At 37.5% G+C, this 23,372-nt stretch overlaps 1 protein-coding gene across 1 annotated transcript in view; it reads left to right on the forward strand.

Annotated features, from left to right (window-relative positions):
- Abca13 (ATP binding cassette subfamily A member 13) overlaps window positions 1-23,372 on the forward strand; it is a 475,698-nt gene that overhangs the window by 314,791 nt on the left and 137,535 nt on the right. The gene's annotated exons all lie outside the window — the stretch shown is intronic.

The following is a 23,372-nucleotide window of genomic DNA, read 5'->3' on the forward strand; positions in this document are numbered from 1 at the left end:
TTATTCACAAAGTGCATTTGTTGAAGCATTAATTCACATAGAAATCAATGCTGAAAAATTATTCTAATAGGTTTTTACTTTATTCCACCCTTACCTTATGTTTCCATATTTAGTTTCTTTTCCTGCCAATTTTGTGTGTGTGTGTGTGTGTGTGTGTGTGCGCGCGCGCATGCGCATGTGCACTGGGAATTGAATGTAGGACCTTGCACATGCTATGAAAGTGCTCTTCCACTGAGCTATATCCCCAGCCTGTTATCAATTTTTTAAAATAAACTAAATTTATTTTGTGGCACAATCATTTCATAATTATAATGGATAATATAAAACATTAAAAATGAATATGACTAAGGGAAGTATAAAAGAAGTATAAAGTCATACAGAGTAGGGACAGCAGAATGACATTTTTTCAGGAACAGAAATGTACCAATGATTGCATTAGATATTTGAATACCCATGGTCTCAATTAAATTTTATATCAATTTGGAACATGGGCAATATTTGCATCCATTACTGATTAGAAAACTGATATTCAGAAAAATCACCTATCAGCTTTGACTTGGAGAACGTTTGACTGTGAATCCATGATGGATTCTGTGTCTAGTTTATAATGAGCCTTTACTTTTCTATTTCATAAAGTGTGAGGTTACTTCTGGTGGGCAGCTTCATGAAGGGGAGTAATTTACATTGGACCTTAAAGAACTGAAGGTTGAGGTCGCCAAGCCATTCTGGGTCTTAGCAAGAGAAATCATAATGTGCATTCAACCTACCTGAAGAGTCCATTTTGACCTCATTGTAAAGCTAAATAGAAAGAGATAATTGTTGATCTCTCCGGAAAGATCATTTGAGGTCAAGTTCTGCTTGACCTTGCCTGCCAGGGTAAGTATGGACTTTAATAGCAGTAGACAGTCTTTCCCATTATTTACGGATAAGAATGACATGATGAAGGTAATATTTTATGAACAGTGATTTGAAAGCCATGAATTAACGAGGAGAGTTGGTAGCAATCAAGTAACCTGTAGGAAGGATGTGCCTTACAATTTAGGGGAACCCAGTCAAAGCCAGGGTAAATCTGGAGGAAAAAAAATGGTAAAGTTCAAACAGATGGGAGAAAAGGTTGGACAATAAAGGACTTAGGAATCTCAAACATAAATCTGAGCTTTTAAAATTGGATGACTTACTGCTCAGTACTGGTGGTATTGTAAGAAATGTCAGGAGGAAGAAACATTTTCAAGGAAGGGGCTGAATGATTTGCCCAGGGTCAGAGGTGGTGGTTGATTCACACATACAGACAAAACGTTCAATAGGATTCAAAAAACTAGAGGGAAAAGTTCAGAAGAGAAGTTCTTAGTAACCCTAGTTCCAACCTTAATAATAATCATGATAAAAGATAGATAAAGGTGGTGGTCAATAAATGAGCTCCCACCCAGGTCAAATACGCAGAGAGAAGAGGGTCAGAGGCAGAACAGAATCGGAGGAACACAGATGCTGCAGCCCTCGAGGCAGGCAGATCTTGGCCCAGAGGCCAGGGAAGGGCAGAATTTCAAGAAGTGTGGGGAAGAGGTCGAAATATTCCAGAGTCATCAGGATGAATGAGAATATTGGGATTTGGTAGTGATCTGCACAGGACAAAGCAAGTGAGTTATAGGAATGGAAATGATGGTAGAGAGAACGCAGCAGAGAGAATGAAGACTCTGGGAGACTAAACAGATAAGCTGTTTTATTGAAGTGTGTGGAGAGAATAAGAAGAGAAGCTGTGTGCATGTGTATGTATGTGTATTCGTGTATGCATGCTTGCACATGTATGTGAAACAAGGAGAGATGGAAGATTTCAGTAGGCTGATAGGATGAAGAAATATGCTTTGGACATTCAGGAATAAGGAAAATTAATGGATTAAGACCTGCAAAGAGGCAGACCAGGAACCTAAATGGAGGGGTTTATCTTGAAAAGATGGGTGTATCTTCATGGGATACAGGGGGATTGGGAAGAAACCCATGATGTAAACTTGGGAAATGAGTAAAGTCGTTGAAATTTATGTCAGCTGCTTTTGATCTCTATGAAAAGGAGGTAAGACTAAAGGGATAGTGGTGGACCTTGATAATTGTAAAACCTTGTGAATCTTTAACAGGGAGAAAATATGAGAGAGCAGATATATATATGAAATTATGACTGAGAATCAAAGAGATGCTCATTTAAGCATACCATTCTTTTATTTACTTATTTAGTGATGCAGGGTGTTAACTTTCTGCAGCACTGTTTGTTGGCCAGCTCCCTCCTGCTCTTCCTCCCTTTGAGATGTGCAGGGGAAGGAGCAGACTAGGTGCCATTATCCTGGTCTTATTTAAGTAAATAGGTGGAAACGATTTTTGCTATCAGAACTTTTCTTCCACTAGAGTAGAGATTCACAGCATCCACAGAGACGCAAATCCATTTTACAGAGGAAGCAAGTATGGCTTAGACGTCAGGAAGTTATCAAGGTAAGAGGCATCAGGCCTTCATTCCCCCCATGGAAACATTAAAAAACAAAATTAAAAACTGACTAAATTAACTTTGTAGGAGCTCTTTCAAAAGGTCTACAACAAGCAATCATTCAATAAAGAAAAAGCAGAAAATTTCATGAAATGTTTATTTGCTCTTGTGCCTTCCCTTTCTGATGTGGCCTGGTGTGGCTTGTTTCTTTCTGTGAACTGTAGGTGTGTTCTGTGAAAATCATGAGACTGCAGACCAAAGATGCTGGGGCAGGAGACTCCTGGTTGAGGAATGTAGTAGAACCACTAAGGCCCAAGAAGAAGCAGGGCTGAGATTCTAAGTGAAACTAAAATATTTAAAAGTAGCTTTGTATATGGGGGAACTGGTAAAAAGAAAATCCACAGGCTTATGGAACATGCATATACAGGAAAGGTCTGAGGAGCCTATGAACCTTCACTCTAGGCTGGTTAGGTGAGGTCTTCCCCTGCCCAGAGCCAAATGTGTAAACCTGGGGGAAGTGGTTATTTTGTTGGATACTAAATTTTCAATAAAAATTTAATAAGGTTTCTCAAAATATGAATTTTGTTATTAAACAGGTATAGTTGGCTATCATATCAAGAAATAGTTGCCTTTGAAGAGATGGTTTATTATACTCGTAGATACCAATAAAGGGTTGTGTCACACCAATCAGGGCCACAGGGAAAGACCAGGGTTTTTCAGGAGAGAGGGAATAGGAGAAATATTATCGAGAGCATATTTTATGGTTTTTTGTGGGGGGAAAGTGGGGCACAACAGGGTAAGTAGATCTGGTTTTGTTAGTTTCAGCAGGCTCTAGAGTAGGGGTTGTCCATGGTTGCTGCTATCTGGTCCTGGGGTGATTAGAAAGGTGAATAGTTACTCCAAATTGTTGTGAGCAGTGAGTAAGAGAGGAATCAAGTTTGGTTCCAACAAGGAGATTTTATTCATGCATCACACACTCAACATTTCTAATAATAGCCAATCACAAATACATTGAAGATTCACTCCCTTACTCACCTAGAGTCCAATCCCAATGAACTTACTCGATGCAACGCCTCTTAGCCAAGAAATCAGTCAACAAGACCAAGGGGACTCTTCTCAGCAGTAGTCTCTCTCAGCTCCTCGGATGTCTTTGGATGTCCTCAAGTGTCTGATAAGCCTGAGGCTGGGAAGCAGTCATCATCGTGGGAGAGGTGATCAGTCTTCTGGCTTTGGTGACAACAGTTGATCAGCAATCAGCAATAGTGTGGACAGCAGCTGGGCACTCAAGAGACAGTGATGTGGAGTCCCCTGGGCACTGTGCTGCTGACAGTTTGCTTCAAAAGTCCAGGGATGTAAGTAGTGATTTTTCAGCCCAGTCATGTTCTGCTTCATTGATAAAGACCAGAACATGACTATTCTAGGAGCCACCACTCAAATCATAGATAAAGGTTCATATCAGCATTGTTCAGGAGTGTCATTCTGCCACACAATAAGTTTGTCACCAGGCGCCTTTTATGATTTTAGTTTTACAAGTCCAGGCAAATACCAAATACAGCTTATTATTCCTACATAACACACAACTATAACAATTCCTATTATTTCCTTGTCTCATTACACAAATGTAAGAGGTTGGTAGAAGGTATGGTGTAGAGTGTGGGTTCTGAATTGGGTAGTTAGGATATGAAAGAAACTCTGAAAAGCAAGTTGTGTGCTATCTCTAGGAATTAACTTGCCTAGGAAAGGGTCAGTCCCTCCAGGGTCAGCAAGACTTCAGGATGACAATAAATAAAAAAAAATAAAATAAAAAATGCTTACTACAAATATAAAGGCAATCCATTCAATAAATATCCAGATATCATTCCTGAGGAAACATGGGTGGGTATTGGACTAACCTGAAAAAAAATAAACAGCCAGATTTTCATAAAACTATCTTAAATATGCTCAGAAACCTAAGGGAAAACACAGTGAGCCAACAGATATCAGAAAAACAATATAAGAATAAAATAAGCATTTCAGTAAAGAGATAGAAATTATAAAAACAACAGAAAACCTGAACTGAAATATTCCTGAAAAGGGGTTTAATGACAGACTCAGAGAAACCAAGGAAAAAATCTGGAGTTTGAAGTTTGATCATTTGATACTGAGTCTGAAGAGCCAAAAGAAAAGAAAAAAAAAAAAAAAAAAGAGTCCAAAGTAAATAGGCCCAAGAAATTTACGGGACAGTCTCAAGTGAACCAACAATTGCATTATGGAAATTTTGAAGAGAAAGAGAGAAAACAAAAGAACAGGGAAATTAATTGAAAAAAAAAGTTCAAAAACTTTCCACATTTAAGGAAAGACATGAATATACAGATACAATAGGCTTCATGAACTGAACTCCAAGGAGGACAGAATCAAAAGACATACCAAAGCACATTACAATCAAGCTGCCGGAAGCCAAGGAGAGTATCCTGGAAACAGCAAAAGTAACTAATCACATACTAGGAATTCTCATCACTATTATTAGTATAACTCTCAACAGAAACATTGCAGATCAGGCAATGGGATAATATGTTTCCAGTACTGAAATGTTGAGAAAATTAAAGTCAAACAAGAATTCAGTATCTGGCAAAACTGTTTTAAAAATGGGAAGAAAATGTATACATTTCCACATCAACAAAAGCTGTGGAAGGTCATTACTATCATGCCTTCTTATAAGAATTGCTAAATTGGAGTCCTTTGAGTTGAAGTAAAAGAACAGTAGATAGTAACCCAGTCACATGAAAGTGTAAAGTTCCCCAGGAAATCTAAACACATGCAGAAATATAAAAGCCAGTATTGTAAATTTGACTTATAACTTCACTTTTTATTCTATAAGATTTAAAGGCAAAGCATAAAATATAAATCTATGCTAAGAGGTACACAACATATAAAGATGTAAATTGTATATCAGGAATATAAAATATATGTGTGGGTGAGTGGAACTATAAAGGGATAGTTTTTCTTATATGTGATTGAAATTAAGTCAGAATAATTTTCAAATTGCTACAACTTTATGATGTGATATATGATTCCCATGGTAACCACAAAGAAAATATCTATTGAATATCCACAAAAGGCAATGAAAAGAGAACAAAAATTTGTCACCATAAAACAATGAACTAATTAAAAAGAAAGGCAGTAAGGTTTCAAAGGAGACAAAAATTTCTGTACCACATTTAGGAAATGAATAGGAAAAAAGTAAGTACTTCCTTATTGGTAATTACTTTAAATTTAAATAGATTTAACTTGTTTGTCAAAAGACATAAATTGGCAGAATCGATAAAAGTAAAGATGATCCAGCTTCATACTCTCTACAAGAGACTTAGTTTAGAGCTAAGGACATTTATAGATTGACTGTAAGGATGGAAAAACATTCCATGCAAATAGTGACCAAAAAGAGTAGCTGTGACTATACAAATATCAGATAAAATTAAAAATACTGTAGCAGACATAGAGAAAGGCATTGTGTAATGATAAGAAGATCAATGTACCAAGATGATATAACAATGATAAACAAATACCAAATACCACAGGTCCTAAATGTAGAAAGAAAGCATGTACAGAATTAAAGGAAGAAATAGACAGCTCAACAATAAATTAGGAGACATTAATACCCTACTATCAATAACAGATAGAATAAACAGGCAGAAGATCAGTAAGGAAATAGACGACTTGGACCAATTAGGCCAATTGGACCTATCAGACACATACAGAACACTCTGCCCAACAATAGCAAAGCACACATTTTTAAAACAAGTATTAATAAATGCAAGAGGATTGAAATAATGCAAAGTATCTTTTATGATGACAGTAATGAAACTAGCAATACTGGCAGAAGGAAAAGTAGGAAAACTATGTAACATGCAGAATTTATTATTCAGCACACTCTTATATAATCAGTGAATAAAAGAACAAATCCTAAGGGAAATTATAAAATACCTCAAGACAAATGAAAGTGAGAACCCAGTACATCAGAACTTATGGAATGAAACAAAAGCAGAACAATGAGGGAACTTTATAACTGCATATTATTATCTTAAAAACGAGTAAGATCTCAAACAACTCAGAATGCTGAGGCTGGAAGAGTGTAAGTTCAAGGTCAGTCTCAACAATTCATCCAGGTCATAAGTAACTTAGTTAGACCTGTCTTAGAAAATAAATAAATAGAGAGAGACCCAGGCCCAGCCCAGAACCTCTGTGGGAGAATTCCGCGCCTGAGGGGCAAGACCCAGAGACAGACATCAAGCTCTTCCCAGGGCAGCATTACAAGACTTCTGTGCCCAGGAGTCCCAGCCCAGAGAACCAGGCCCAGCACAGCCCATCACCAGCCCACGGTCTAGTGCTAGTGCTGTGGTTGACCATCTGTCAACACGTGAAGGTGCCTCTGCCCACTAGCAGGGATTATATCCCACCTAAAGGCCACCATACCTAGAGGGGCAGCACCCTTCTTGGGTCACTGTATTATCAAGTTCCTTCCAGGAATCAGGTTACTGAAGACTAGGAGGTTTGAACAGTACTGTATAGTTTTATTGTAGATTTTTTTATTAGTAGTAATATTATGATTATTCCTTTTATACCTACTAGTACTCCTATTTTCCTTTATTAATATTTTTTTCATCCTATTTTCTTCTTATCTATCTGTCTTCTTGGAGACTCTCCCTTTTCACATGCTAACAACCAATTGCTTTTTAATTCGTTTTCACTACTCCTATGACATAGTACCTCTATGATGCACTTCTTATCTCATTGATGTTATATTCTACACCCCTCTGCATCCTCTTTGTCCACCATTAGAAATTGTGGTCCTTGTTGGAAACCTATTGGCTAAACTGTAGATAATAATCAAACTCATAATCTCTGTTTAGTAAGATAATATGGTTAATGTTTTAAAAGGGATACTTTGAGTTAAGGATGGATATTGTTCGTATGGTGTGCTGCTAGTAGTGATCTCTCACTTCAAGGTGAGGTATTGCAAACCTACAGGGACACTATAAGTCTATAGGGGGGAACTGCAGTATCTCAGATTCGCACTCCTAGAAGGGAAGATACATGAACAATATGAGAAAACAAGGGAAGAAAGTATCCCAAACAAACCTAGATGCTACATCAATAAAATCCAATGACAGCATGGCAGAAGAAATGCCTGAAAGGCATAATTAAAATGATCAGAGAAGCAAATGATAAGATAAGAGCAAATGCAGGCATTGAATGATCGCACCAATCAACAGTTAAAAGCAAAAGCATGAAGCAAAAGATCATTTCAATAAAGAGATAGAGATTCTGAAAAAAAAGAAATCCTTGAAATGAAGGAAAAAATAAACCAAATTAAAAACTCCATAAAAAGTCTAACCAATATGCTAGATTACTTGGAAGACAGAACCTCAGACACTGAAGACAAAATATTTAACTTGAAATCAAAGAAATCCTAGATCTCAATAACACAATTGATAATTTAAACTTAAGAGACATATATAGAATATTCCATCCAACAAAGAGTGAATACACTTTCTTCTCAGTAGCACATGGATCCTTCTCAAAAATACACCATATGTTATGCCACAAAGCTACTCTTAGCAAATACGAAAAAATAGAAATACTTCCTTGTATTCTATCAGATCATAATGGAATGAAATTAGAAATCAATGACAAAATAATAAACAGAAACTACTCCAACACCTGGAGATTAAATAATACACTATTGAATGATGCATGAATAACAGAAGACATCGGGGGGAAATAAAAAATTCTTAGAGGTAAATGAGAACAAAGATACAACATATCAAAATCTCTGAGACACCATTAAAAGCACTACTAAGAGGAAAATTCATTGCATGGAGTGCATTCAATAAAAGAAGGAAAAACCAACAAATAAATGACCTAACATTACAGCTCAAAGTCGTAGAAAAAGAAAAACAGATCAACACCAAAAGTAGTAGAAGACAGAAAATAGTTAAAATCAGAACTGAAATCAATGAAATTGAAACAAAAGAAACAACTGAAAAAATTGACAAAATATAAAGTTGGTTCTTTGAAAAAATAAACAAAATTGATAAACCCTTAGCCACACTAATGAAAAGGAGAGAGAAAACTCAAATTACTAAAATTTGGAATGAAAAAGGAAAATCACAACAGACACTATTAAAATACAAAACATAATTAGAAGCTATGTAGAAAATGTATACTCAAACAAAGTAGAAAATCTCAAAGACATCAACAGGTTTCTAGAAACATATGATCCACCCAAACTGAATCAGGAGTACATACAAAATTTAAATAGATCAAGTTCAAACAATGAAACAGAAGAATTCATCAAAAGCCTACCAAAAAAGAAAAGTCCCAGACCAGGTGGATTCTCAGTCAAATTCTATAAGACCTTCAAAGAGCACATTCCAATACTCCTCAAAGTATTCCATGAAATAGAAGAGGAGGGGACCCTTCCAAACTCATTCGATGAAGCTAATATCACACTGATACCAAAACCAGACGAAGATACAGTGAAGAAAAAAAATTTCAGAGCAATATCCTTAATGAAAATAGATGCAAAAATTATTAACAAATTTTTAGAAAATTGCATAGAAAAACATAGTAAAAAGATAGTGCACTATGATCAAGTGGGTTTCATCTCAGGAATGCAAGTTTGGTTCAACATTCATAAATTAATAAATGTAATTCACCACATCAGCAGACATAAAGTTAAGAATCACATGATTATTTCAATAGATGCAGAAAAAGCATTTGATAAAATATAGCTCCCCTTCAAGCTCAAAAAATTAGAAAAAATAGGGATAGTAGGAACATTCCTCAGCATTGTGAAGGGTATCTATGGTAAGTCCACCACTAACATCATTCTAAATGGAAAAAAAATTGAATGCATTCCCCCTAAAAACTGGAACAAGGCAGGGATGCCCTCTTTCACCACTTCTATTCAACATCCTCATTGAAACTCTAGCCAGAGCAATTAGACCAAAGAAATTAAAGGGATATGAATAGGAAAAGAAGAACTCGAACTATCCCTATTTGCTGATGACATGATTCTATATTTAGAAGAGCTGAAAAATTCCACCAGAAAACTTCTAGAACTCATAAATGAATTCAGCAAAGTAGTAAGATATAAAATCAATGCTCATTAATCTAATGCATTTTTATTCATAAGTGATGAATCCTCTGAAAGAGAAATTAAGAAAACCACTCCATTCCCAAGAGCCTCAAAAAAAATAAATAAATAAAATACTTGGGAATCAATCTAGAAAAAGAGGTAAAAGACTTCTACAATGAGAACTACAGAACATTAAAGGAAGAAATTAAAGAAAACCTTCGAAGATGGAAAGATATTCCATGTTCTTAGATAGGAAGAATTAATATTGTCAAAATGGTCATACTCCCAAAAGTACTATACAAATTCAATGCAATTCCAATTAAAATCTCAATGACATACCTCATAGAAATAGAGCAAGCAATCATGAAATTCATTTGGAAGAATAAGAAACCCAGAATAACCAAAGCAATCCTTAGATGGAAGAGTGAAGCAGGGGGTATCACAATACCAGACCTTAAACTATACTACAGAGGAATAGTAACAAAAATGGCATGATATTGGCACCAAAATAGGTAGATCAATGGTACAGAATAGAGGACACAGGGACAAATTCACACAAATACAGTTTTCTCATACGAGACAAAGATGCCAAAAATATACAATGGAGAAAAGATAGCCTCTTCAACAAATGGTGCTGGGAAAACTGGAAATCCATATGCAGTAAAATGAAACTAAACCCCTGTCTCTCACCCTGCACAAAACTCGACTCAAAATGGATCAAGAACCTCAGAATTAGATCAGAAATCCTGCACCTAGTAGAAGAGAAAGTACGTCCAAATCTTCATCATGTCGGCCAGACTTCCTTAACATGACTCCCAAAGCACAAGAAATAAAAGCAGGATTCAATAAATGGATAGATTCAAACTAAAAGTCTTTTTCTCAGCAAAGGAAACTATCAACAATATGAAAAGAGAGCCAACAGAGTGGGAGAAAATCTTTTTCACACACACTTCAGACAGAGCACTCATCTCCAAAGTTTATAAAGAACTTAAAAAACTTTACAGCAAGAATACAAATAACCCAATTAATAAATGGGCTAAGGAAATGAGCAGACACTTCACAGAAGAAGATCTGCAAGCAATTAACAGATATATGAAAAAAATGTTCAACACCTCTAGTAATAAGAGAAATGCAATTCAAAACTACCCTAAGCGATCCAAGATGGCGGCCTAGAGGGAGACTGCACCCCCAGTCGCTCCAGAACCCAGGAGTTAAGAAGGGGAGGCATTGAGAGACTCAGACTGAAATAGAGCCACGGGTGAGTCTGCCCACTGGGTAAAGCTCAGCCCGGGTGGGAGGCCCAGATAGAGGTGGCTTATCGGAGCCGGGCAGGGCAGCTAGAGTCATCCACAGGCAGCCCTGCGCACTCCGGCGGTGGACCCGCCCACACAGCCAGCTTCTCCAGGTTCTCGGAATGGAACTGGCCCGCTAGTGAGAGCCTTTCTGACCAGAACAAGCTCCGAGTCCCAGAGCCACTGCAGCGCAGCGTACTCCGGCAACGAACCAGCGGAGAGCCTCGATCCGCAAGCAGACCTCTTCAGGCGGCTCTGCCCACTCCGGCTGCAGGCTCTCTTCACGGGGCGATCCAAGATGGCGGCCTAGAGGGAGACTGCACCCCCAGTCGCTCCAGAACCCAGGAGTTAAGAAGGGGAGGCATTGAGAGACTCGGACTGAAATAGAGCCACGGGTGAGTCTGCCCACTGGGTAAAGCTCAGCCCGGGTGGCAGGCCCAGATAGAGGTGGCTTATTGGAGCCGGGCAGGGCAGCTAGAGTCTTCCCAAGGTAGCCTTCCACACTCCGGCAGTGGGCTCCTCCCACACGGCCAGCTGCACGGTGCAGGCCCACAGTGAGAGCATTTCCGCACAGAGCCAGCTCCAAACCGTGGAAACAGTAGGGGGCTAGGGGCAGTTTTCTTCGGATGAGCTGCTTTATCAGATTCCTCCAAGACATCAGGCTACTGAAGGCTGGGAGGTGATACACTGGAAATCTACTGGGACACTATAAGCCAATAGCGGAAAACTGCAATATCTCAGGGTCCCACTGACAGCTGACCAATATGAGAAAACAAGGGAAGAAAATGTCCCAAACAAACCTAGATACTACATCAATAAAACCCAATGACAGCACAGCAGAAGAATTGTCAGAAAGGGAGTTCAGAATGTACGTAATTAAAACGATCAGGGAAGCTAATGAGGAGATGAAAGAGCAAATGCAGGCATTGAAGGAGGAGATGAAAGAGCAAATGCAGGCATTAAATGATCGCACCAATCAACAGTTAAAAGACCAAATACGGGAAGCAAGAGATCATTTCAATAAAGAGTTAGAGATACTGAAAAAAAACCAAACTGAAATCCTTGAAATGAAGGAAACAATAAACCAAGTTAAAAACTCCATAGAAAGCATAACCAATAGGATAGAACACCTGGAAGACAGAACCTCAGACATTGAAGACAAATTATTTAATCTTGAAAGCAAAGTTGGCCAAACAGAAAAGATGGTAAGAAATCATGAACAGAATCTACAAGAATTATGGGATATCATGAAAAGGCCAAATTTAAGAATTATTAGGATTGAGGAAGGCTTAGAGAAACAAACCAAAGGAATGAACAATCTATTCAATGAAATAATATCAGAAAATTTCCCAAATCTGAAGAATGAAATGGAAAACCAAGTACAAGAGGCTTATAGAACTCCAAACATACAAAATTACAACAGACCCACACCAAGGCACATTATTATGAAAATACCTAACATACAAAATAAAGACAGAATTTTAAAGGCCGCGAGAGAAAAGAATCAAATGACATTCAGAGGGAAACCAATAAGAATATCAGCAGATTTTTCAATCCAGACCCTAAAAGCTACAAGGGCCTGGAACAACATATACCAAGCCCTGAAAGAAAACGGATGCCAACCAAGAATCTTATACCCAGCAAAACTTACCTTCAAATTTGACGATGAAATAAGATCCTTCCATGATAAACAAAAGCTAAAGGAATTTACAAAAAGAAAGCCAGCATTACAGAACATTCTCAGCAAAATATTCCATGAGGAAAAGATGAAAAACAACGATGCAAATCAGCAACAGGAGGCGCTAGCCTAAAGGAATAGCCAAATAAAGGAGAAACCAAATCATGTCAAAAACAAATATGAGTCAATTGACTGGGAATACAAATCATATCACAATAATAACCCTGAATGTTAATGGCCTGAATTCATCAATCAAAAGACACAGACTGGCAGATTGGATTAAAAAGAAAAATCCAACAATATGCTGCCTGCAAGAGACTCACCTCATAGAAAGAGATACCCATAGACTAAAGGTGAAAGGATGGGGAAAAACATACCATGCACACGGACACAGCAAAAAAGCTGGAGTATCCATCCTCATCTCAGATAATGTGGACTTCAAACCAAAACTAGTCAGAAGGGATAAAGAAGGACATTACATGCTGCTTAATGAAAGCATAAATCAGCAAGACATAACAATCATAAATATCTATGCCCCGAACATTGGCTCATCCATGTACGTCAAACAAATCCTTCTCAATTCCAGAAATCAAATAGACCACAACACAATCATACTAGGCGATTTTAACACACCTCTCTCACCACTGGATAGATCGTCCAAACAAAAATTGAATAAAGAAACTATAGATCTCAACAACACAATCAGCAATTTAGACTTAACGGACATATATAGAATATACCATCCAACAAAGAACGAATACACTTTCTTCTCAGCAGCACATGGATCCTTCTCTAAAATAGACCATATTTTATGCCACAAAGCTACTGTTAGCAAATACAAGAAGATAGAGATACTACCTTGTACTCTATCAGATCATAATGGATTGAAATTAGAAATAAATGACAGAATAAAAAACAGAAACTTCTCCAATACTTGGAGACTAAATAATACACTATTATATGATGAATGGATAACAGAAGACATCAGGAGGGAAATAAAAAAATTCTTAGAAGTAAACGAGAACAAAGACACATCATATCAAAATCTCTGGGACACTATGAAAGCAGTACTTAGAGGAAGATTTATTTCATGGGGTGGATTCAAAAAAAGAAGTAGAAATCAACAAATAAACGACTTAACACTACAGCTCAAAGCGCTAGAAAAAGAAGAGCAGACCAATACCAAAAGTAGTAGAAGACAGGAAATAGTTAAAATCAGAGCCGAAATCAACGAAATCGAAACAAAAGAAACAATTGGAAAAATTAACAAAATAAATAGTTGGTTCTTTGAAAAAATAAATAAAATTGATAAACCCTTAGCCACACTAACAAAGAGAAAGAGGGAGAAAACTCAAATTACTAAAATTCGGAATGAACAAGGAAACATCACAACAGACACGAGTGAAATACAAAACATAATTAGAAGCTATTTCTAAAATCTATACTCCAACAAAACAGAAAACCTCGAAGACATCAACAAATTTCTAGAGACATATGAACTACCTAAACTGAACGAGGAGGACATACACAACTTAAATAAACCAATTTCAAGCAATGAAATAGAAGAGGTCATCAAAAGCCTACCAACAAAGAAAAGTCCAGGACCAGATGGGTTCTCAGCCGAGTTCTACAAAACCTTTAAAGAAGAGCTCATTCCAATACTCCTCAAACTATTCCATGAAATAGAAGAGGAGGGAACCCTACCAAACTCGTTCTATGAAGCCAATATCACCCTGATACCTAAACCAGACAGAGACACATCGAGGAAAGAAAATTTCAGACCAATATCCTTAATGAACATCGATGCAAAAATTCTCAACAAAATTTTAGCAAATCGCATACAAATATATATTAAAAAGATAGTGCACCACGATCAAGTGGGTTTTATCCCAGGGATGCAAGGTTGGTTCAACATTCGGAAATCAATAAATGTCATTCACCATATCAACAGACTTAAAGTTAAGAATCACATGATTATTTCAATAGATGGAGAAAAAGCATTCGATAAAATACAACATCCCTTCATGCTCAAAACACTAGAAAAAATTGGGGTAGTGGGAACATTCCTAAACATTATAAAGGCAATCTACGCTAAGCCCAAGGCTAATTTCATTCTAAATGGTGAAAAACTGAAAGCATTCCCCCTAAAAACTGGAACAAGGCAGGGATGCCCTCTTTCACCACTTCTATTCAACATCGTCCTTGAGACTCTAGCCAGAGCAATCAGACAAACGAAAGAAATTAAAGGGATACGAATAGGAAAAGAAGAACTCAAACTATCCCTGTTTGCTGATGACATGATTATATATTTAGAGGAACCTGGAAATTCCACCAGAAAACTTTTAGAACTCATAAGTGAATTCAGTAAAGTAGCAGGTTACAAGATCAATGCTCATAAATCCAATGCATTTTTATACATAAGTGATGAATCTTCAGAAAGAGAAATTAGGAAAACTACCCCATTCACAATAGCATCAAAAAAAATAAAATACTTGGGAATCAATCTCACAAAAGAGGTGAAAGACCTCTACAATGAGAACTACCGAACACTAAAGAAAGAAATTCAAGAAAACCTTAGAAGATGGAAAGATCTCCCATGTTCCTGGATAGGCAGAATTAATATTGTCAAAATGGCTATACTACCTAAAGTGCTATACAGATTCAATGCAATTCCAATTAAAATCCCAATGATGTACCTTGCAGAAATAGAGCAAGCAATTATGAAATTCATCTGGAAGAATAAAAAACCTAGAATAGCTAAAGCAATCCTCAGTAGCAAGAGCGAAGCAGGGGGTATTGCAATACCAGATCTTCAACTCTACTACAAAGCAATAGTAACAAAAACGGCATGGTATTGGTACCAAAATAGACAGGTAGATCAATGGTACAGAATAGAGGACATGGACACAAACCCAAATAAATACAATTTTCTCATACTAGACAAAGGTTCCAAAAATATGCAATGGAGAAAAGATAGCCTCTTCAACAAATGGTGCTGGGAAAACTGGAAAACCATATGCAATAGAATGAAATTAAACCCCTATCTCTCACCCTACACAAAACTCAACTCAAAATGGATCAAGGACCTCGGAATCAGACCAGAGACCCTGCATCTTATAGAAGAAAAAGTAGGTCCAAATCTTCAACTTGTTGGCTTAGGATCAGACTTCCTTAACAGGACTCCCATAGCACAAGAAATAAAAGCAAGAATCAACAACTGGGATAGATTCAAACTTAAAAGCTTTCTCTCAGCAAAGAAACTCTCAGAAATGTGAAGAGAGAGCCTACAGAGTGGGAGAATATCTTTGCCAAACATACCTCAGATAGAGCGCTAATTTCCAGAATCTATAAAGAACTCAAAAAACTCTACACCAAGAATACAAATAATCCAATCAACAAATGGGCTAAGGAAATGAACAGACACTTCACAGAAGAAGATGTACAAGTAATCAACAGATATATGAAAAAATGTTCAACATCCCTAGTAATAAGGGAAATGCAAATCAAAACTACCCTAAGATTTCATCTCACCCCAATTAGAATGGCGATTATCAAGAATACAAGCAACAATAGGTGTTGGCGAGGATGTGGTGAAAAAGGAACACTCATACATTGCTGGTGGGGTTGCAAATTAGTGCAGCCACTCTGGAAAGCAGTGTGGAGATTCCTCAGAAAGCTTGGAATGGAAACACCATTTGACCCAGCTATCCCACTCCTTGGCCTATACCCAAAGGACTTAAAATCAGCATACTACAGAGATACAGCCACATCAATGTTCATTGCTGCTCAATTCACCATAGCCAGATTGTGGAACCAACCTAGATGCCCTTCAGTTGATGAATGGATAAAGAAACTGTGGCATATTTATACAATGGAATATTACTCCGCAATGAAGAATGATAAAATTATGGCATTTGTAGGCAAATGGTCGAAATTGGAGAATATCATGCTAAGTGAGATAAGCCAATCTCCAAAAACTAAAGGACAAATGATCTCGCTGATAAGCAGATGAGGACATATAATGGGGGGTGGGAGGGGCTAGCATTAGGTTTAGGGTTAGGTTTAGAGTTAGGCTAAGGAGAGCGGTAAGAATGAAGGAAAGAAGGACTGTGTAGAGGGAAAAGAGGGGTGGGAGGGGTGGGGGCGAGGGGAAAAATAAAATAAACATCATTACCCTATGTAAACGTAAAAAAAAAATTAAAAAAAATAAAAAAAGAAAACAAAACAAAACAAAAATCTACCCTAAGATTCCATCTCACCCCAATTAGAATGGTTATTATCAAGAATTCAGGGGCTGGGGAGGTAGCTCAGTTGGTAGAGTGCTCATCTCGCAAGCACAAGGCCCTGAGTTCAATCTCCAGCACCACAAAAAAGTAAATAAATAAAAAAAAAGAACACAAGCAACAATAGGTGTTGGTGAGGATGTGGAAAAAAGGTACTCCCCTACATTGCTGGTGTGGTTGCAAATTAGTGTAGCCACTCTGGAAAGCATTCTGCAGATTCCTTAGAAAACTTGGAATGGAACCACCATTTGACCCAGCTATCCCCCTCCTTGGCCTAGACCCAGTGGACTTAAAATCAGCATACTACAGTTATATAGTCACATCAAGGTTCATAGTTGCTCAATTCACAATACCTAGATTGTGGAACCAAGCTAGATACCCTTTAATAGATGAATGAATAAAGAAACTGTGGTATATATACACAATGGAATATTACTCAACCATAAAGAAGAATAAAATTATGGCATTTGCAGGTAAATGGATGCAGTTGGAGAATATCATGCTATGTGAGATAAGCCAATCTAAAAAAAACCAAAGGCTGACTGATCTTTCTGATAAGTAGATGATGATAAATAATGGGGGCTGGGAGGGAGGCAAGATTGGAGGAAGGATGGATTGTATAGAGGAAAAAGACGGGTGGGGAGGGGAAGGGAGAACGAAAAGTAACAGAGTGAGACAAACATCATTACCCTATGTAAATGTATGATTACACAAATGGTGTAACTTTACTTTGTGTACAACCAGAGAAACAACAGTTGTACTCCATTTGTGTACAATGAATCAAAATAAATAAATTAAAATAAATAAATAAATAATTATTAAAATAATGAAAGAGACTGATGATGTGGCTTAGTGTTTAAATGCCCCTAGATTCAATCTCTGGTACCAGAAATAAATAAATAAATAACGAATAAATAAAATAAACAATAAAAACCACATCTTAAAATAAAAAGGAATAACAGTGTCAAATTTATCACCTAACTTTACATCTTCAGAAACTATAAACGATGCAGGAATTAAGTCTAACAGCCTTAGGTTGAAGGTAATAATAAAACTTAGAGTAGAGATAAACAAAATAGAGAAAAGTAAAATGGCAGAAAACCATCAAAATCAAGATTTGGTACATTGAAAGAACAAAAGATGACAGATTGATTAAGAAAGAAGAAAGGGTTCAAATAACTAAATCAGAAATAAAAGGAGGAAAATTACTTATTGTACAGAAATCAAGAGAATTTTAGCAGTATCAACGATTGTATACCAACTAATTAGATAACCTAGATGAAATGAATAAATTGTCAGAAATGAACACCCTACCATGACTGAATCATGAAGTATTTGAAAGTATTAATAGACTCCACAGTTACAGTGTAATGGTAAAATAATGATGAGATGTTCTGCACAGAGTGACATGAGGACCCAGGAGACGGGCACTGTCTGCTCTGGCGTAAGCAGAGTTGTTGTGAAGAACAGGATATTTCATTCATGTCTTGAAGGATCAGTGAGATTCAGACAATTTGCTTGTAATGGAGGAGTGGGGATGGGAGGAGACTGAGTGGGAGGTAGATGCTGTAGAAGGGAATTCCAGGCAAGGGAAATACATCTGAGAAGCCCTTGGACCAGGGCACAAGATATACAGCCACCAGGTTCTGCAGGTGATCCCAGTGGTGAAGTGATAGGAGTTCCAGAACTGTGGCCTGAAGCCCCGTTTCAGCCATGGAGATGAAGACTTCATCACAAGAGCAGAGAAGGGCTGGGTGCAGTAGCGCATGCCTGTAATCCCAGCAGCTCGGGAGGCTGAAGCAGGAGGATAGAGAGTTCAAAGCCAGCCTCAGTAAAAGTGAGACTCGAAGCAACTCAGTGAAACCCTGTCTTAAAATACAAAACAGGACTGGAGATGTTGCTCGGTGGTCAAGTGCCCCTGACTTCAATCTCTAGTGCGGAAAAAAAAAAAAAAAAAAAAAAAAAAAAAAAAAGGTGGAGAAGGGTCCTGCAGTGGGTATCAGTGTGAATATTTTTATATTTTGAGAAGGGTGAAGAAGATTCAGTAATACATGACCTTTGGTTTATGAAATGCAAACCACTGGTCACAGTAATTGGAATTTTCCCTCCCTAATGACAGAATGGTGCTACTACAATATATATTTTAATTCAGAGAAGCTTCCATTAAACAAATAAGACTAATATTTGACTCTGGGTATGAGCCATGATCCCAAGCCTTAAACTTGCTTGAATCCCTGTCTGAAAACACCTGAGCAATGTTGACTTAGGTGCAGATCTCACTAGATTAGGTCCATTCTGCACTGCTTCCCTTGATGTTTCTCAGAAGCATCAACTGAAATGAGTTTGTTGAAAAGCTGTTTTGACTTAAAAAATACATTTATTCTCAGTTATTAGAAATTTCTTTAAAGGTATTTTACTTGCTTTTGTCAAAATTTCAGTTCTAATTTGACTTACTTATGCAGCCAGCATAGGGAAGGAAGGTTTGTGCAATGAATTGGGAACACAGGAGTCAAAGCACTATAGGAGGGTGTGTTGTGAGTTATTAGTCAAAACATTTATGAAGAACTCTCATCAGTAGGACTCTGCACAAAAATATTTTATCATGTTCCTTGAGGGCTTGCCTGGGCATATGAGAAATGGACGGAGTTGGAACTCAGCCGAGTAATCGTAATGAAACCAAAGCTTAACCTGATGAGGAGTTGAGTGCACAGGCTGTGTCTTCCTCATGGTTGTGGCCCCAGCAGCCCCACAGCACTGGACTAAGGAGGCATCCCAGCAATGAAACCTGAATGCATGAATGAGTGTTATGCAGATGACACATGGCACTTGTCACCTGATGGCCCTGTGACAGGAACTCCTCAGATGAGGATATTCCTATCTTGGAGATGGAGAAACTTTTTGAATGCAGACATTGGTCACTGGAAAAAAGTCTGATTCATGAGAACCCAGGTTGATCTCTTTTCTCATCCCAAATGATCTTGCAAATCAATTTTAAGCAATGAAACTCAATGCAAAATTAAATATTACCGATCATTACAATGGAGTTGATTTCTATAATCTCAGAAAGCTGGCACTGGCCTAGCCTAAGAAGATGTGGTTTACAAAATGAACTAATTCTCCTAGGTGGGCTATTTCTTCTTGCAGAACTATGAGTACAGTTGCGTTGTTCTGCTCTGGCTGCAACAGATGCCAAAAATTCTTTGGGTGATGGAAGAAGAACTTGCAAATACTGCCTGAAACCTAAGGGAAAGGCAGAGATTTGAGAGTACACAAACAGATAAAAGAATACATTTTCATATCAGAGACTTTATTCCCGCTTATATGTTCATGTCAGCAATTTAATAATACGTGGCTATCATAATTTATGTCAGAATCCCAAAGGGAACTTAAAAGTAAGCTGAGGTCAAACTCCTACTCTTAACTCTCCTTTTTCCTATACATCCCATAGTAAGCAAACCTTGACCCTTCTGCCCTTGAAATTCTGTAGGTGCATGTTTTCAATACCGTTACTATTAATCTTACCTGGCCCTAGGAGCTGTCTGCTTTTATCTGGGTGCTTGCACCAGCTTATGTTGGGACTCCCTGTAGCTGCCCAGGCCCCTGCTCCCATTGTCTCATTTCTTCTTAAAGTGTCCATGCCACCCAGGGAATGTTTCCGTCAGATCATGGCATCCCTTTAGATTCCTGTGTTTGTTAAAATAAAACAAAATTCTCTCTGTAACTTACAGCCCCTCTCTGGTCTGGCCTGGCACCTTCTCCTGCCCCATTCGAACCTCTTCCCTGCATCTCTGAAAAAGGTTCAGTTTCAACCACACTGGGCTCTGTGCTATCTCCCATATGTGAATCTCAAATTGCAGTTCCCTTTATCTGGAATTTTCTCTCCTCAATATTTATAGGGTTTGCTCACTCACTCTCTTTTAGATTCTCCCAGTGATGTCCAATTCTTTGTCCTACCCTTAAGTTAAAATAATGAAAAAAACAAAAACAAACCCAAAAAATAAATCTAACACTGCATGCCCATCACAAGTCACCTCACATAACCCTTCAATCATCTATCATCTGTCTAAGCTCCTTCCTCTTCTGGTTCCTCTCTTCTGAAAGCATTTTTTTTTTTTTTTTGGTCGAAATTCCACTTATATTGATTCAGCAATAAAATACAATCAAGATGTTGACATTTTGCTGGGAAAGTATTTCTAAAATGTTAAAATTGTCCTTCTTGCCCAACACTCAGGACTTTTAGTGCCTCACATATGCATTCTTGATAAAAACTTATGCTTCTAAATGGGCTTGCACTGGTTCCTGCTAACTTATTATTTCAGCCTCATCTCTTTTTATGGTCTACTTGCTGTTATCCTGGTGTGGCCAGGTCTTTACCTCCAATGGACTGCCATTCCTGTGGGCCTTAGGATCTGCCCTGGTCCCTGTCAAGACTGCCTTTCACTTGCCAGGCTCTGTGGTGCATACCCGTTATCCCAGGCTCAGGAGGCTGAGGCTAGAGGATTGCATGTTCAAAGCCAGATTCAGCAGCTTAGCAAGGCCCTCAGCAACTTAGTGAGACCCTGTCTCAAAATAAAAAAAATTATAGAAAAAGGGCTGGTGATATGGCTTAGTGCTTAAGCACCCCTGGGTTCAATCCCCAGTAGCAAAAAAAAAACCAAAAAAACAACAACAAAAAAAAAACACCAAAACCCACCCTTCAAAAAAACCATAAAACCAAACAACAACAACAACAACAAAACCCACAAAATCCAACTAACCAACCAAACAAGACTACATCTCTTGCCTTCAGCACCATAAGCATTTCTGCTGAACTTTATAAAAAAGGTTTAACTAAGGTATCATCTAACCTCACCGAGATTCTTCCCTCCCTTGCACAATGAGTGACTTCATTTATATTCATTCATAGATATTAGCTTCTAAAGTTCATTCATATAACTGATGTTAGCAAGCATTTGTACATTATGAAAAATATTTTCAAGAGACCATGAGGTCATTGAAGCAGCTAGTACCTTGCATTAGCTTTATTTGTTTGCATTGCTATCTCTGGTAATAAGAATGTAAATACCTCACAGAAGATGTTATGCTATTGATGTTGAGAGTTTCTAAAGTCTTTATCCATAGAGGAGTTTAATAAATATTTTATTTAAATAAATGAGCCTTGGCACCATTATTATAGTATTACTGTAGTTTATTCCATTACTATAATTAGATTCTATAATAAAGATAAATGTACAGTAAAATAAATAGTTGCTGCTTTATTATTGTGACTTTTTAAGTTGGCAAAATTTTATTGAATTAAAATTAAATACAGATATAGAACAATGACTGTAAGAGAAAATTTATTTTAATAAGATATAAGGAATAAGTAAAAGCAAAGGATTAATCATCATCCCTAAGTGGGTGAGAGGTATCTTCCTCCAAGAATAGAGAACAAGAATAAAAGAGGACAGGTATTTTCATTTCATTTTGTTATTTTATTGTATTGGAGTCATGTGGTGATGGAGACAGCATTTGGAAATTGCACCCGTTATGTTTTCTTTTTGATAATGGCCATACTAACTGGAGTCAGGTGATATCTTCAACTGCTCCCCCAAATCTTGCCAAAATCTGGCAACATTGTCAATGAACACTATCATGTGAGAGGAATTAACTACATCAGCATCATGGAGTGGTTGTATCCATGTGGTTAAACTGACTGCTGGAGTCATCTGAGTTTTAAAAATACTGATTTCTGTGGCAAACCCAAGGAGATTCTGATTCAGTTGATCTAGGGCAAGGGTCAAGTGATGGGAGATTCTAGAATCCTTGAGTAACTACCATGCAGCCATGTTTGGGAACCAGGAAACTAAACTGGGAAATGTTATGGCCAATTCACATTTTGCTCATTGGAGCGGGGAAATAGACAAAAGGAAGTTAGGAATCAGGTGACCACAATCACCTCATCACTTCTAGTAACATAGCAAAAAGACACCTGGCTTCTGGGGACAGGGGAGGACCGTCCTGCATCTAGGATAAAAAAAGGTCCTTTTACATTTTTTCAGTTTTCTGTGTTTATAATTGGTGCATAATAATTATAAAAATGTGTGAGATACAATGTATTACCATGACTTATGTATTTATCATGTAATGATTAAATCAGAGTAATTAGAATACCCATCACCTCCAACATTTAATATCTCTTTGTGGTGAAACATTCAAAATCCTCTCTTCTAGTATTTTGAAATATATGATACATTATCATTAACTATAGTCATGCTGCTATGTAATAGAATAACAAGTTATTCCTATTCTCATCATTCTATGCCTTTTGCCCAACTTCTCCCCATTTCCCCTACTTTTCCCAGTCTCTGCTAACCACATTTTTAAAATTCTCAGTTTCTATTAAATCCACATTTTTACCTTCTAGATGTGAGATGTTGCAGTATTTGTCTTTCTATTCCTGACACTTCATTTAACATAGTGTCCTCCATGTTCATCCATGTTGCAAATTATTGGATTTCATCTTTTTTGTGACTGAACGATATTCCATGGTATA

This window comes from Sciurus carolinensis, chromosome 8 (assembly GCF_902686445.1).
Source record: "Sciurus carolinensis chromosome 8, mSciCar1.2, whole genome shotgun sequence".
NCBI classification, from domain to species: domain Eukaryota; kingdom Metazoa; phylum Chordata; class Mammalia; order Rodentia; family Sciuridae; genus Sciurus; species Sciurus carolinensis.